This window comes from Lissotriton vulgaris, chromosome 11 (genome assembly GCF_964263255.1).
Source record: "Lissotriton vulgaris chromosome 11, aLisVul1.2, whole genome shotgun sequence".
Classification (NCBI taxonomy): domain Eukaryota; kingdom Metazoa; phylum Chordata; class Amphibia; order Caudata; family Salamandridae; genus Lissotriton; species Lissotriton vulgaris.
Genome location: NC_141699.1, coordinates 1,004,713,841 through 1,004,730,581, shown reverse-complemented (window position 1 = coordinate 1,004,730,581; position 16,741 = coordinate 1,004,713,841). Strand labels below are relative to the sequence as shown.

The 16,741-nt window shown below is 46.3% G+C and overlaps 1 protein-coding gene across 1 annotated transcript in view; it reads left to right on the top strand.

Moving 5' to 3' along the window:
• SAMD7 (sterile alpha motif domain containing 7) overlaps positions 1–16,741 on the top strand; it is a 158,151-nt gene that overhangs the window by 51,356 nt on the left and 90,054 nt on the right. The window lies entirely within an intron of this gene.

Sequence of the window (16,741 nt, the reverse complement as noted above, 5' to 3'; positions counted from 1 at the left end):
CTTTAGTGGGAGTTATAGAATAGAATTTCTTTTCTTGCTCCCTATATCACTGGTTTATATTTTCCCCTTTGCTTTCTCTTTCTTCTTTCTTCTCTCCTTTTTCTCTTTTCTTGCTATATTTCGGGTTTATGGGGCGACAGACACTCTGCTAGGGGGGGGGGGGGGGGTAGGCCATAGCCTCTGCATGTGTGTAGGGTGGGGGGTTATATTTCAGTTTTTGTTAGTTTCTATGGTGCCTATTTTTGCTCTTCTTCTATATTTTTTCCTTTTTCAGCTTGGCCCGTGTTTAGGCATACTGGGGGATGGGTGGCGGCGGAGATACGAATGGGATGTGAGGTTGATACCCTGTAGCGTGGATATCTAGCTGCCATCCTGCCTGGTGGGGACTTGACTGCTGGGGTGTGAGATCGAGTGGAAACTGTAGCTAATGTCATGTCCCACCTGCATGGACCTTGCTCTTTATTTTATTATTTTTCATGATTGAGGAACAACACGACCTGAACTCAATGGTTGCACAAAAATTTTAAATTAACCTTCATTGCTCCTGTGACATGGTACTGCGGCGCTCTCCAGTTTGATTTCTTAATATTAGCTGATGGTATGACGTATTACTATGTCGCCGTATTGCATGCACTAGTGCTTCATGAGTGTTCGTGGCCGGCCGGATGGTTGTGGGCCCTTATTTGTTCTTTACTTCATGCACAATAAAGGTTTTCAAAAAATTTTTTTAAAAAAAGAAAGAAAGTTCAATATGCTGAGTGAAACATGTACTTTCCATACTAGCAGCAGCCTGACTGTTGATTCCCCAGTAATCTACTTCAACTTCACCACATAATTCTAATATGGAACTAAAGCCCTAACATCCTGTGTTTATGACAAAAGTGTGACACACCTGAATGCCACAGTGAAGGAATCAAAGCAGCAAAACTGAATGCATTTCCTACACAGAAGACTACAGTAAAGGAGCAAAAGGGGGGATGGTGTAATACAAATGATGGTTAGTGCTCTAGATAGGTAAAGTGAGGAACTTACTGTAGGAAGGTAGATACCTGACTATGGTTACCCCCGACTTTTTGCCTGGTGTTTTGCTGGTTTTCCGACTTAGTTGACCTGGGGCCCTGCCAATCAGGACCCCAGGCCTGCTGCTCTCTCTCTAAAATGGATTCCATGTACCTTAGGTACATTTCCAATTGGGACTGGGCCACCTTGTCAGACCATGTAACTCAGGGCATCGGTGTACCCAGGGCCTACCAGGGGCTGAAGCATGTGTTATGCCACCCCTGGATGGCCATCTAAATCTGACACAACTGGCTGCACGACAGCTGGGGCAACGTGGCGTACTCGCTCGTTGCTTTAGGTATAGTATCCCTATATCTAACCTTACAATGGACACCCGAGTTCCTATCAGTCACTCCTATGGCAGGCCTTGACAATCCTGAAGGCAGAGTGCATGGAACCGTGTGAACTGGGCTCTGGCACGAGCCGAGCCCGGTTGCAGCTTGCGGAACGAAGACCCAATGGCTGTGCCATGATAGCGCGTATCATATCGGTAACTTCGGTATAGCGTTATCAAGACATGTCGAGTAAGGTGTCATACGAATCGGGATGCTGCCCCCTCACCAATTCTGGCGACGAGGTTAGCATTCCGCCCTTCTAGAGGGACACGACATGTACGTAACTATGAACCCCGGTTAAAGTTAACTGAAGCTTCAGCTCCACAAAATGGATGCTGCCACCACAGACACGAGTCTGACCTCCTGCTGCTGGGAGTCCTTCCAGCGAGGAGAGCTTGGACAAAGGGTTTCCTGTCAGGGGCGGTGTTCGCACCATCCCAGACAGGGTTTTGTGTATTCTGGGTAGGTAGGGCTTTGCGAGAAGGTGACTGCGGAATGGCACCCCGGTGCTCACTACGCATCAGCCGGCTAGAACCTGTTCCAGGGGCGCGCGGCCCCTGACCTGGGGAAAGTCCGGCAGGGGAGAGGGGTGTAACCACCCCCCTTCCTGGTCCCACCCCTAGGGCAGGACCTAGTCATGTACCCACCCCTTTCTTTAGGATAAAGGCCGGAGCGGGGACCCTTCCAAATTAGATCATCTTTGAATCAAGAACACTTTCTACGAAAGGACTTCGAGACTCTTCTCAAGATTTCTCCCTTGTGGCTAAGGAGTAGTCACCCTGCACCAGCGGGCACCATCTAAGAACTCTGCGGTTTGCTGCAAGTCCTTCCTCAGGAATCCGACGACCCAGCTCGACGAGAACCGGCTTCCCTGGCACCTCTGACCTCTGCCCACATCGTCAGCTCAGCTGAGATCTGTGGGTGCGACGAGACCTCGAGGGACCGGCCATCATCAAAACCTGCACGCTTTCTTAAATCAGCACGACCACCGAAGGAATTCTCTGGTGAGTGCTCTGGGGTCCGAGAAGCCCCGACCCTGAGCAGCTCCAGCACCGAAGTGCAGCCTCCCAGCATCTCCACGATCTGCGTGGGGCCCTTCTGCCGCTGCTCAGCACGTTGTCCGATCATTAGCCGCTGGCTTGTGACCCTTTGACGACGAACGACAACCAACGTTGCTGGTCCGGTTGCTCCAGACTAGCCTTCTGCTCCTTTTTACGAGAGGAGCACCCCGGACCCTCCTGGTCCACTCAAGACGCCATTTTAGGCCCACCACGTTGCCCTGAAATCTGCCAAGGCTTGTTGCCCCAATCCTGGGCCCAGCGACGCCGACAGCATCAACCTCCGTGGGACAGCTCGCACCTCCATCCTGGTCGCCGACAACGCCTCCTGGTCCGTGAGACTGCAGAGCCCAGCGTCGCCCACTCACCTAGTCGAGGTGACGGCCATCCGGTGCCTTCCTGGTACCCTCTGACTACTGGCTAGTAGTACGAACTTGGTCCCCTCTGCTTTCAGGTATCATCGATCACTGATCCAGGCTTGGATCACTACGAACTATTCATCACTGGTCGCCGGCCAGCAACTCCTTTTCTTCCAGCTCCTGGCTCGTCAGCGAAGATCCCCGACGCCTGTAAGACTTGTGCAGCGGCAGCCCTCATGGCTAGGTAACTTCGGCATTTCGGTGCCTGCATAGCCTCCTTACTTAAGGGTCCCGAGTCCCTCGCTTCCGACTTGCCTTATCGAGTCCGCCCGAGACTACTAGAACTTTCCGTGCCCTCGGGCACTTGTTTTAATTGTGCACTTGAAGTATTTTCCTAAGAGTTTTGTTCTGTGCTTAGTACCCTGTCCTCATAAAGAGTACAGGGCTGTTGTGATTCTAATAAATATACTGTTTATTTTCATAACACTTGTGTGGTGTCCTTTCACTTGGTGTTCAAGGGGTATGTGATGGTATAACAGCTGGCTTAACACGCCCTCTAGAGTTTAGCCCGAAGACTGCTCGTATCCACGCTACTAGGATAGCTGGTCTAAGGTTGACTTACAACCAATCACCATAAGGGTCATTTGGACCGATGCATAGTGGTCGCTAGAATAGCGAACGCTGCATATCGGGCCAACTTCTCCCACTTACTTCCAACACCAGCACCAGTCTGTCAGTTAACTCCCTAGTAATTAACTCCAGCATCACCACAGAGTTCTAGTGAACAGCTAGAGTGCTACAATTTTTGTACATACCACAAAAGTGGCCACTCCTTGATGCAATTGTGTTGTAATAGGAACAGTTTAATAAAAAAACTTTCTTGAGGAGCAGGCAGAAGTAAATGAGCAATGAAATGTTATTACAGGAGTGAAATCAGTGGGTTGAAAATGTGAGGGGAGAGATGGATTTTTAGTAATTTGAAGCATAATGTATTTTTGAGGGACTGAACATAGTTAAAGAAAGATGTCTGCATAAGTACAGCAGCGCGTTTCAGCATCTGTCTGCTCAGCCTACTCGTTTTCTCAGTCACTTAACAGCTCCCTTATTTTAAAATAGTAACCTATACCCCAGGAATTCACTGAAAAAACAACTGAAAAAACAACGGTTAAAGTGGCGTTACAGTTAGGTGTTGGAAGGAGACAGAAGCTAACATTAAAAAATATCCAGAATCACTGAAACATGCCAGTTGTAGTTTAGTGAAGGACAATAACTTACACCCGTCATGAACTGCTTATTACCTCACGTATCACATCACTTATGATATGTTAAAGGACGTAACTGATTACATCATAGACTAGCCTACGGCCGGACTATGCATCCAATCTTCATCAACACTTTGTGTCCAGGCTCAGACAAGGCCTTGCACCTAACCCTCCGCAAGCATCAAACCTCCTCTGAACACACTTGCAGACATACATAGGCCAGGGTCAGCAACCACCCCTCCACAAAGTGACCAAGCTGCACTATGCACGGACTTTGAACATACACAGTGGAGGGATCTGCAAGATCTGGTGTCACAACTAAGCCTGGGCGTAGTGGGGCTATGCGGAGCACCACGGAGTTGATACAAACTCCGTGGTGCTCCGCGTAGCTCCGCTACGCCACCCGCCTCCCACCCGCCCTATATTAACAATTGCTAAAGTTGTAAAAAATAAGTTTAAAGCACCTCACCTTATCTGCTGCGTCTGCGGCGTCCCCGACTGCCCTTCTCCTCTCGTCATTGCGTTTGTGGTCAAAACTACGCAAGCAAGGGCGACCACGCATGCGCAGTTTCCACAGCGAACGAGATGAAGAGAGGAGGAGGCCCCACCGGCTCCACCACCCACCACTCTTACCTGCACAGGCCGCGGCTGGGTGAATGCTACTTGTATTCACCCAGCCGCGGCCTGTGCAGACAAAGACCGACAAAAGTACTTCACTTCTGAAATATAAAGAGTCGTTTGCATCTTTGGAAAGCTTACTGACAAGCTTCTAAGAGTCCAACCATCAATTTAGTTTGTTGTATGATTCCTTGTTTACCAAGCCTTTAGCACACTGCATACATCACTGGTTAATGCTATTAATAATTCCTGAGGGTTCTAGATATGCTGGACTATGGACCTTCAGAATGACAAAACTGACCACTGTTTTCCAGAATTATAATGCTTAGAAGCGGCCAAAATAATGTTACTAAGTGCCATAGAAAAGTAGTTATTCTTTTTTCATATTACTTTTATGGTGATGATGAAGATGATGATGATGATGATGATTTCTGATTATCATTATTATGGCTGTTGTTTAACAATCCCTGTTTTGTAGAGTGTAGTTCTAGTGATAAATGATTTAAAAATAGCCTTTATCGCTTTATTCCTCCCCTGGTTCTGTGTTAACATGAAACACTAACGCTGACAGTGCATGGGCAGAAGGACAACCTGACTCTAATAAGCAGTGTCTGTGCTTGGAGGATTACTTTGGATTTAAATGCTTTGCCTGGCCCTGACTCTTTAAGACGGGCTCCACTCCTAGGAAATGATGCCATTACCTGATTAGGAGAACGGGCTTATTTTAAAAAAGGGATTTTCAAACACCCAAATCCTCTATCTCCTTTACTTATTAGCTGGCACTGGCGAGCATTTCTCCTGTCAAATGTAAGCACCGGAGTGATACTTCGATTTTTAATTTGCAGGCAGATTACTGAACTTTCAGAGATTAACATGTTAACTGCAGGTTGTTTATTTTTAATGAAAAAACAACTCCTTCATCTCTCACACTCACTTAAAAAGGAAAACTCCAGGCAGTTTTAGGGTAAAAGCAGAGATTAATCAAACCAGCCTTGTCAAGAGCTGGAGGCATGGCTTTTGGATAAACTACTAATGACATACCAATTTCAAGTAAAGAATCTAGAAGTAAAAAAAAAATGGCAATGCATTTTCGGGACATGTGTTGGTTGTATGCAGCGCTTAATTTGAGCCAGTGCTTTCCGGTGCTCAGTACCAGCACCTAATCCTCAGCACCGGGGCCTATAACACTAGTTAAGGACACACTTATTTAGAAGGCACATGATTTTTATCAGAGACACAGGATGTTGAGCGACGCCGAGACTGGGTACTCCAGCTCCGAAATCGGCAGCTCTACCCATTAGGTCAAGTCCTCTCCAGGTTAATAAGTGCCGGGGCTCTAGTCAGGAGGCAGTTAGCACCAGCACATTTATCCTGTTAGCGCTGCCTCCTAAGGAGAGCCCTGTCACAGCAAACAAATGATGGACTAAATGCTGACAATGCAAACATTCTCCCCCAGTCAAACGATCTGGGTTAAATCCATTGTTCTTTTGCCCACTACGCCACCTCAGTTTGGACCCAGCCATATGCAAATCAGTCTTGACTCTGTGCCCCATGGGAACAGTCCAGCCCAAACTGCCAGGTCAGGCCCTACCTGGACCGGAAACAAGCATCCTGGGAATGGTTTCACGGTATGTCACCCTTCTTCAGCCAGGCTAGTAAAATAAAAATGGATTTAACCCAGATCTTTTGACTGGGGGAGAATGTTTGCATTGTTAGCATTCCGTCCATTATTTGTGTGCTGTAAAACTTTTCGCCCTAAGTGCTTGCGACACGACTCCAGCAATGCATGACTTTTGAACTAACAGATGCGTCATAATTTCTGAAGCATCTGTCAATCCTTGCGCTATGGTGCGCCGTATTCTAAATACAGCGCATCCATGGTGGCGCAAGGGTATTGCAGGCTGGCGCAGGGAAACTGATGCATCTCTACGGATGCGTCCGTTTCTTGTAAATCTGCCCCTTAGAGTTTGGTGGGTGGGGTATGCCGTCAGAACATGAATGATGTTCAGTTCATCTTATTGCAAATGCCACAGGCTATAGTGCACAGGCAATATAGCAGAAGACATATACACTCCGTTTGTGACGGAGTATCCAGTCCACCAAAGTCTAGATAAGGCCCTATGTTTTTGTTAGAATAATAACTCACAAAATGTATTTAGCCTCTGTACACACTGTTGAATTATTTCAACATCTTTTGATTTGGAGAGGAAAAACACGTATTGTCTCATCAGACGAGAGCTGATTAGAACTTAAACAACTAGGCTAACCCTGGAATGGGTTGAGTGCTCATATCATGGTAAATGTGTAATCTTGAATTCTGTCAGATCAGTCTCACGTTGCACCAATTTTAACAGACACAATGCCCATGCACACTCGTATAATAAACATAAATATCGTAGTCGTTATTGACAGTGTTTGTAGAGACAAAAGCTAGTAAAAAACACCAATAAACAGTATGTAACACGATTGATCCAGCATTGATGCAGTGTCTTTTATTGTTCAGACACGGAAAGACCAGCCGACACGTGTTTCGTCGCGTATGGCACAGTCTGTCTACGACTCCTTAGGGGTGTACCGTACGGGAACTAATTGAAAGGTCACTCTATTGGTGATAATTCTGACCCGAAGGGCCCAGGACCGGTGAAAATGACGTCTTGTCTGTATGTGGAGATTCTCAAGTGGAATTCGAATTGGTACCTAACTTAAATCTTCAAACAAAAGCAAATGATATGTGGTAATCAAGAATTAATGGTTTAAAAAATCTCATTAGATAAGAAGTCCGGCGGGGTAAATGCATGTGACTCCTAATTTCCGTAAGGGGGAGGGGGTGTGAGGACGGGTGCGTCCTGAATGAAATCCTGGTGTGCGCCATATAAGCCCCGGGCGCACACCAGGATTTCATTCAGGACGCACCCGTCCTCACACCCGCTCCGCCTTACGGAAATTAGGAGTCACATGCATTTACCCTGCCGGGCTTCTTATCTAATGAGATTTATCGTGTTACGTACTGTTTAAGGGTGTTTTTTACTAGCTTTTGTCTCTACAAACACTGTCAACAACGACTACGATATTTATGTTTATTATCCGAGTTTGCATAGGCATCGTGTCTGTTAAAATTCTCAAGTACTGACTCCTGTTAGTGCTCTTCTGTGGGGTTATAGGGTTTATCCCCTTGCCTCTATTTGCACCTCGCAAAACAAGAAACCTTACACGTTGATTACTAGCGTCACTTTTAAGCTGTGCGCCACTTTCTAAAAACCCTTGCTCTGTCCCACAGTTCACGTTGCACCAATAACAGTCAATGAGCCTCATTGAGGGAAAGGCAATGGGACATTGCAAAAAAGTTCCCCCCAATAATTTAGGTCCTCATTATGAGTGGCAGAATTTTATCCAGAGCAATAACTCAGTGAAATTCCCCTGCCTGCTATTTTGAGTGTTTCTGGGCCTGGAATTGTCATTTCTGAAAACTCCAGACCTGATGATTGTGAGCCTGGAGACCCCAGACATTGTTTAATGCTGCAGGGACAGGCACTGCCCCTGTCTGCTCCACCCTGCAGCAGCACAAGGAGAGCAGAAGGTGTCCCCTTGTGCATGGTCAGGCCTGCCCTAACCCCCTTTCCTCCTCCTTTTCCACACCTGGTCCTTCTGCTGACTCTTTTGCCTTGACTTAACTTGGTATAGCTGGATCTATGTGTTTAATGGGCATTCCGGGGAGAAGAGTCATACATTTTTGGATCAGAAACAACTGTCCAGAATTGGAAATTGCAGCTGCCGTGTATGAAGCAAGGGATTATGTCCCTGTGGCCATCGAGTGTCAACGTCACTACTCCCCGGACACTGGACACCACTCTGGGGATGGGAGAGGAGGACAGGAAGTTGAGCAGAAGGAACCTGGAGGACAGGAAGTGGAGCAGAAGGACACTGGAGGACAGGAAGTGGAGCAGAAGGACACTGGAGGACAGGAAGTGGAGCAGAAGGACACTGGAGGACAGGAAGTGGAGCAGAAGGAACCTGGAGGACAGGAAGTGGAGCAGAAGGAACCTGGAGGACAGGAAGTGGAGCAGAAGGACACTGGAGGACAGGAAGTGGAGCAGAAGGACACTGGAGGACAGGAAGTGGAGTTGAAGGACACTGGGAACTACTTCTGGTGAAACAATCTTTAAATGCCATTTTGTCACTTCTGTGTGTGCTGCTTAATGCAGTATTCATCTTGAAGACCCCAACTCACCAAGTTGTGTTACATCATACACACTATAGCAATGGCCAATGGAATTATGAAATTCGGCGGCATTTTCCACATAATGCATTTTTCGTTACTGTCACTTAATCCAGACTCCGCTACATAATTTGCTGATTTCAGCATAATCCTGCAGTGGTAGACCTTTTCCATAGGTCAACTAATGATCATTAAGTTGCTGATTGCTCTAGTAAAGTGTTAAAGTGTACCTAATGAGATGACTCATCTGCCCATACAGTGGTAATAATGCGTAGTAAAATTACCAAATGCAGCATAATACCACAAAATGTGCAGCATTGTGCCAGATTATTTGCCTTGTCTTGTTACATAATTTAGTCAATCTTGCCGGATAATTTAGCCTTCCATTACAGCTTAACTCCTGCCTATAACCTACTGCACCACACTGCATCTAAAAGGGCCTAACCCCCCATAGAGTCACCAGCCCCTGCCCTACATTAAAGGGCTCTTTTCAAGGCATTTTAGGAACATCATTTGAGCACATGTAACTTCCTTCTTGGAGCAATAAACCACAGCATGGGTCTCATTCTGAAGGCATAGGACACCGCATTGTACAGCACCTTAGAGATATAAACCCTTCTCACTGCACTGTATCCATGGGTCACAGGTCCATTACACTGCCCTGCATCATAGAATTACCCACCTACAACACTGTACTGCAGCGGAGGTATACTAGCCCACTGCACGGTGATTTGAGAGTTTTAACCCACTACACAAACCATGTAGTACTGACTTATAGTGCCACCAACCCTAAACATCTACTGCATCCTTTCAGCCCTAACCTGTTACTATGCACTTTATTTATTTATTTATTTATTTATTTATTTATTTTTTGCATTTGTATGGCGCACAGCTACCCAAATAGGGTTTCCCGGCGCCGATGACTTATCGATGCACAGAAGTAGGGGAAAAAGGGGCATTATATTTTATTTCTGGAAGAGCCAGGTCTTTATGTTCTTTCTGAATCTAGCATAATTTCCTTCCTTGCGAATATGAGGGGGAAGTTTGTTCCAAAGAGAGGGCCCTAGGACAGAGAAGGATCTACCTCCCATTCTCGCTAGTTTGAATCTCAGGGTCGCAAAGTATGCTGCGGTCTGGGAACGCAGTTCTCTTCCCGGGATGTAGGGAGTCGCTAGGGATTGCAGATACTTCGGAGCGGTGCCGGATTTGATCCTAAACATGTAGCTCAGGGCTTTGAACCTGATGCGGTTTTCTACCCTGAGCCAATGTAAGTCATTCAGATGTTTTGACACACTGGCAGTTTTTGGAATCTTGCAAAGTAATCTTGCGGCCGAATTTTGGACCAATTGTAGCCGTTTGATGACAGCTTGATTTGAGCCCAAATAGAGAATGTTGCCGTAGTCAAGACGGGATGTGATGAGTGCGCTGACTACGGTCTTTTGAGTTGCAAGGGGCAGCATCCATAGGATTTTTTTCAGCCATTTCAAGATGGTGAAACACAGGCCTACCACTTTATTTGCTTGTTGTTTCATCGATAGGGCATTGTCGATGGTGACCCCTAGATTTCTTACGTGGGTAGCAGGGGTGGGGATGATGCCTAGCTCGGAGGGCCAGTGAACGGAGTTCCATAGGTCTTTGTTTTTCCCCAAGAGGAGGACTTCGGTTTTGTCACCGTTTAGCTTCAGCTGGTTAGAAGACATCCAGCTGAAGATATTTTGAAGCCCTTGTTTGAGAAGGGATGGGGCCGTTGGATTTGACTCTGACAGTGAGAAGATGATTTGAGAGTCATCTGCGTATGTCATAAGGGTGAGTCCTGACCGGTCAGCTAGATCCGCCAGGGGTCTAAGGTAGAGATTAAAAAACAGTGGGCTCAAAATGGAGCCCTGCGGTACTCCATGAGGGGCGCTGACTGTGTCAGAACACGAGATGGAGGATGTGATCTGAAATGTTCTATGGGACAGAAAAGACTCAATCCATTTAAGTGCTTCACCCCGGATACCGTTTCTCCCCAGTGTGGCCAGAAGTTTGGTGTGAGAGATGGTGTCAAAAGCTGCACTCAAATCTAACAGAATGAGTGCGACTGTCTGACCATCATCTAGGAGTTTCCTGGTGGTTTCGGTTACTCCCAGTAGAGCTGTTTCAGTGGAGAAGCCCGCTCTGAAACCAGACTGTGAAGGGTGAAGGAGGGAGTTTGCATCGGTGAAGAGAGTAAGGGCGGAGTGAATGTGTCTTTCAAGCAGTTTTGAAAAGATGGGGAGGAGAGATATGGGTCGGTAGTTTGCGAGTAGTTCGGGGTTGGCTGTAGGTTTTTTCAGGAGTGGGCTGACCATAGCGTGTTACCAGCGTGATGGAACTGCGGAAAGCTGAAGAGAAGAATTTAGAGTTTCGTCAATGATGGTCAGGGAGGGGACATCAATTTGTCTGAAAACAGTGGCGGGTAGTGGATCATGGGGGGAGCCAGATCTGATGGTCTTGAGGGAGGATGTAAGTGATTCCAAGGTGATGGGAGGCCAGTGTTCGAGGGTATTAATTTCGGTTGACCAAGGGGGCATTTCCTCTTCAGGGTCGTGAACGGAGGTGTTACTGGTGATATCTGAGATGATTTTCTCAATTTTATCATTGAAAAAGAACGCGAGGTCTTGACATTGTTTTTTGTTCAAAGGGCGGGCTGTAGCAGTCGTATTTGCACCTGCAAGATCTTTGACTGTGTTAAAAAGCGTTTTTGCCTTGTTGGGCGCCGTATCAATGGTGTTTGCCACGTAAAGGGCACGAGCTTTAGTACAGGCGGAGTGGTGTTCATTTCTGGCTTTATGGTATGTCACTTTTTTGTCATAAGCGTAGTCCTTGCGCTACTTTCTTTCGAGAGTTTTACATTTGGATTTTTCGGTCTTCAGGGACTCAGTAAACCAGGGGGCTGGGGGACGATGGGTGTTAGCTTTTAACTTAGATAGGGGGAGGCAGCTATCGACGGCATTTTCAAGCCATGATTGTGTGGTCATGGCAATGCTTTCTATATCAGAGCCAGGGGCCGGTAGATCCTTAGCTAAAGTTTTGTTGAGTTTTTCAACATCAAGCAACTTCCAGTTTCTCATGAAGGATATCGGCCAGGTGTTGTTCGATTTGTAAGGTGTTGGCAGATTTAGGCAGAAGTGGATAAGATAGTGGTCTGACCACCAAATTGGTATCGTATTTAGCCAAGTTAGTTCAGGAATGTTGGAAAAGATGGGATCCAACAGGTGTCCTGCCCTGTGGGTAGGCCCAGAGTTAAGTAACGTTAAGTTCAGTGCTGCTAGGTCGTCTAGTAAGTTTGTGCCTGCCACGCTAGTGGGGTCGTCGAAATGCAGATTCAAATCTCCCAGAAGAGAAAAGTTTTTGGAGGAGAGATGAAAAGGTGTGATGTAGTTAGCCAGATTTGCGGCCCATGTATTGGCATTCCCAGAAGGCCTATATATAAGAATGCCAGAAGCTGTAAAGTTGGGGTTAAGAGTGATTTAAAAAAAAGCCGCTTCACAATCAGGGATGTTGACGGGTTCCAGAGTGCATGTGAGCTCTCTATTGAATATAATAGCGATTGCCCCGCCCACTTGACCCTCACGGTCCCTTCTAACTATAGCATAGTTAGGGGGAAGGGCGGTAGCACTGCATCCAAAGAGCTTTTGCCAACGATGCTCTACAGCTTCTCATGTGCACTTCACCTCACTACACTTAATCCGAGGGGCACTAACCCTTTACACTGCATTGTATATCAGTGGCATCAATGCCTCACAATACACTCCAGCCTAGAAGCTCTAACACATCAGCGTGCATTGCATTTTACTGTACTGATACACCTCCTGCATATTGCACTGAATTCTAGAGGCACTCATCCGGGAAACAGCATTTACAACGCTGTTATTACATCGCGCTACTATTACAACGCGGTTGTTACAACGAACGCGATGTTAGTACGCTATGCATTTACATCGCAAGTCATTACGACGACTTGCACTAGGGGGCACTGAGGTATTGGAAATTAATTTCAACACCTTCCCTACTATTGAGCAAACTGGAGTAGGAACAGTAATTAATACTATTCATAAGTCCAGCGCACCCCCTAGTGCAAGTCGTTGTAATGACTTGCGATATAAATGCATCACGTACTAACAACGCAGTCATTATAACAACCACGTTGTAAAAGCATGCGATGTAATGAGACATATTCCACTCATCCATAACCCTGCACTACACAATAGGAACACTAATACACCACAAGACACTGAATTTTAGGAACACTACCCCCATATCACACATTACCCTAGCAGCTGCTATTCACCATGTTGCTTGTAATCTTAGGGGCAGTAACTGAGCAAACATTACTGCATGTTAAGGGACACTATTACATGATCAGGTACCATAGGGATGATAACCCACTGCATTTCCCTGAATGCTAGGAGAAGTAACCACATAGCACCCTGGTAACATCACACCACCACTAACCTACCACACTGCCCCTTAGAGACACTAGCATGTCACACTGCATGACATATGAGGAGCATCTGCCCATTACTATGTGTCGCATCCTATGGATACCAACCTGAAGCCTATGGACGGTAGTACCCTAGTACTGCATCCCAGAATCTGAAACCATCAGAGAGATCTGAATTACACTCCCTCCACACTGCACTGCATTCTAGTGACATGGACCCACCACACCGCATTCCATTTTGAATCCACTGCCGCTAAGACTTGTTATTGCACTATAGGGGCACATTACAATTCACCTCGAGGCACTAGTTCACCAAATGAACTCCATTCTAGGGACTTTAAGCCAATTCAGTACTCTGCACCTTCAAGACCGTTACCTGATTCACTGAACTGCATCCTATTGAGCATAACACACCGCACTCCATTCAACATATGAATTAATGGAGACATGAAATGCATCCAACAATCTAACTCACCAAACTGTACTGTTTCCAAGGGAAGTGAATCTACCCCTACAACGCAGGGTGGCTTGAACTCTTGAACTCTTGACTTTGTCCCTGTCCAGCACAACTTACAGTAACCCTAAAGCAACATTTGCTTCTAAACTTTATTTTGACACATATTCTTTTAAAATTCACATCTTGACTTCTACTTATTGGATCTTTGTCGTTTTGTTCTTGTTTTGGTCAAAATATAATAATCTATTTTTCTATACTGGTGTTGAGTCTTTTTGTGCTGTTTGATGTGATACACAAATACTTTACACATTGGCTCTTAAATTAAGTCTGCCTGCTCTGTGCCAAGCTACCAGAGGGTGAGCACAGGTTAATTTTTGCTGTGATTCTGACTTAACCCGCCTACGATTGTGGGTTCTGTTTTTACAAGATGCATACTCTGCCAACCAGAAACGCAATTTCCAACAAGGTGTATCAGATATACACAACTAATCACACATCCTTAAAAAGATAAGCATGATTGTCTTCTAAAGCATATCTGCGGGCAAGCTACCTGGATCTTGCAACACATTTAGTTAGGTCCTGTCTGCCAGTTGCATTCATTTGAGACATTTGCACTGCCCTGTGCACACTACCTCTAGCACACAGCAAAGTTCTAAAACAAGAGATAATACATATAACCAGTGCTTAATTTGTTGTGGTGGTTGCAGGTGGGGCCCAGCACCTTTTTTAAAACAGGGCGGCCCCTCTGCTAATGGGAGGAGCATCACCCCACTGCTTTTCAGCACTTCAAAAAAATTAAAAATAAAATGATAACACAATGTTATTAGCATTTTATTTTTCTGTGCTGAGGCAGTTTTGCGGGGCAGGGCTGGGCATAACGGGGGGAGGAGTGGTGGTACTCTCTAAGTGCGCCTGATTTATTAGCTGGCCGTCTTGGGGCGGCCAGACATGCGCACTTTCATGTTCTCCACCGGCTGTACTGTACAGCGTGGGTGGAGAACACACCCAGGCTCTCGGTCCCTGTCTGCGCGCCAATTTCCGCCGAACTACGCCACTCAGACCAATCACAACGCTGCTTTGCAGCATTGGGATTGGTTTAGGGGAGCCTGGGTGCTTCCTGCTTCCTGTTCACACGAAAGGAAGAGGAAGGAAAGGAGGGAGGAGAGGGCGTGGTAAGTGATCTTTTTTTTTTTATCCCCCTCCCTCCCTGCCCCACTACTACGGGAGCAGTCACCACTGTTTAAAACATCAGACTTTAACCCAGAACAAGAGAGAGAAAGGCAGCTTCATGGCAAAGAATGAGGAACAGAATACAGAAAAACAAATTAAAAAGCAGAAAGCAAGGGTGAACCTGCAAGAGTGAGACAAAGAGGCAGGGAGTGTCTGGTGGTGAATGAAAGAGGCAGGAGGCGGAATCAAGACTAGGCCGCTTTGGTAGTCAACTACTTTGACATTTGGCAGCGACATCGGTGGGCTTCTGAAATAAATTCGTCTCCGACACCTATTCTTTTACAAACTAAGCAGTCTCTACAGGGGAGTGTGTCTCCCTGTTAGGCATGTGTACAGCCACGCTATGAAGATGCCATTCTCACAATGCACTGAGCGATAATGGACACCTGAATACGCCTTTTAAGAATATGGGGGCATATTATCAAGCCTGGGCGATAAAATTATCGCCGCTTTATCGGCAGGAAACTGCAGATAAAGTGGCGATAATGGGCTTGATAATATGCTCTATGGAATTCCAATCGAAGCTCATGTTTGATGTCCTTCACATTTAACATGAGCTTCGATTGGAATTTCATAGAGCATATTATCAAGCCCATTATCGCCACTGTATCAGCAGTTTCCTGCCGATAAAGCGGCGATAATTTTATCGCCCAGGCTTGATAATATGCCCCATGCTTTTTTCACACGTTTTGTGAGTTTTGACTTGCCCTTTACCACAATGAACTATCATACACCAGGGTAAAGTTTAGTTCATGGATTTAACGAGGGGGTCAAAACCCGAAATACATGGGCCCTTATTTATGAGGCCTTGCGTCAGTTTTGCGCCGCCGGTGCGTCACTTTTTGTGACGCACCAGCGGCGTAAAATATGCGCCTTGTTGCGCCATATTTAAAAAGTGACGCATCTAGGTAGATGCGTCACTTTTTAAACCCCTGCGCCACATTATACCTGCGTCAGGTATAATGTATGCAGAGGGGGCGTTCCCCCGCAAAAAGCCTCGTAATAGTGACGCAGTGAAATCTATGAGATTTCACTACGTCACTTTTAGGATGCTGTTGCGTCAAAATCTTGCGCCTGCCTCACAGCAGGTGTAAGACTGATGCAGGCCCTTTCACATGGGGCTTTCCCCATGTGAAAGGACGCATTGCTGGAGTTGCGTCACTTTTGTGACACACTCCAGCAATGCGTCACTTTTTGCGCTTACAGATACGTCAGAAATACTGACGTATCTGTAAGTCCTTGCGACATGATGCGTCATACATTAAATATGACGCATCAGGAATGTCGCAAGGAGTGCGCAGTGAAAAGTGACGCATCGCTGTTTTCACGCAGCGATGCGTCACTTTTCATAAATGAGGCCCATGTATTTTACTAACCAGGCGAGGCAGTTGGAAAGCATTTCCCACGTGACTTTTCACATTCTACGTTTTACTGTATCACTTCAGGACGATTGAGTATAGGCCTTGTAAACCCCCGTTCTGAATTTTGAGTGCGTCAGGACCGGGACAGAGGCCTACTACCTCCAGGGGGCAACACCCACGCTGGGCCCGTGAAGACCGGGGCTTAAAGAGTATTGTATTTACAGAAAAGTCAATGTTAGTTACAGTTCCGCGCGTTAATCCCTGTGTGTGAGGTAATCTCTTAACCCCTCGACCTAATCCGATCTAAAACGCCAACCCCCT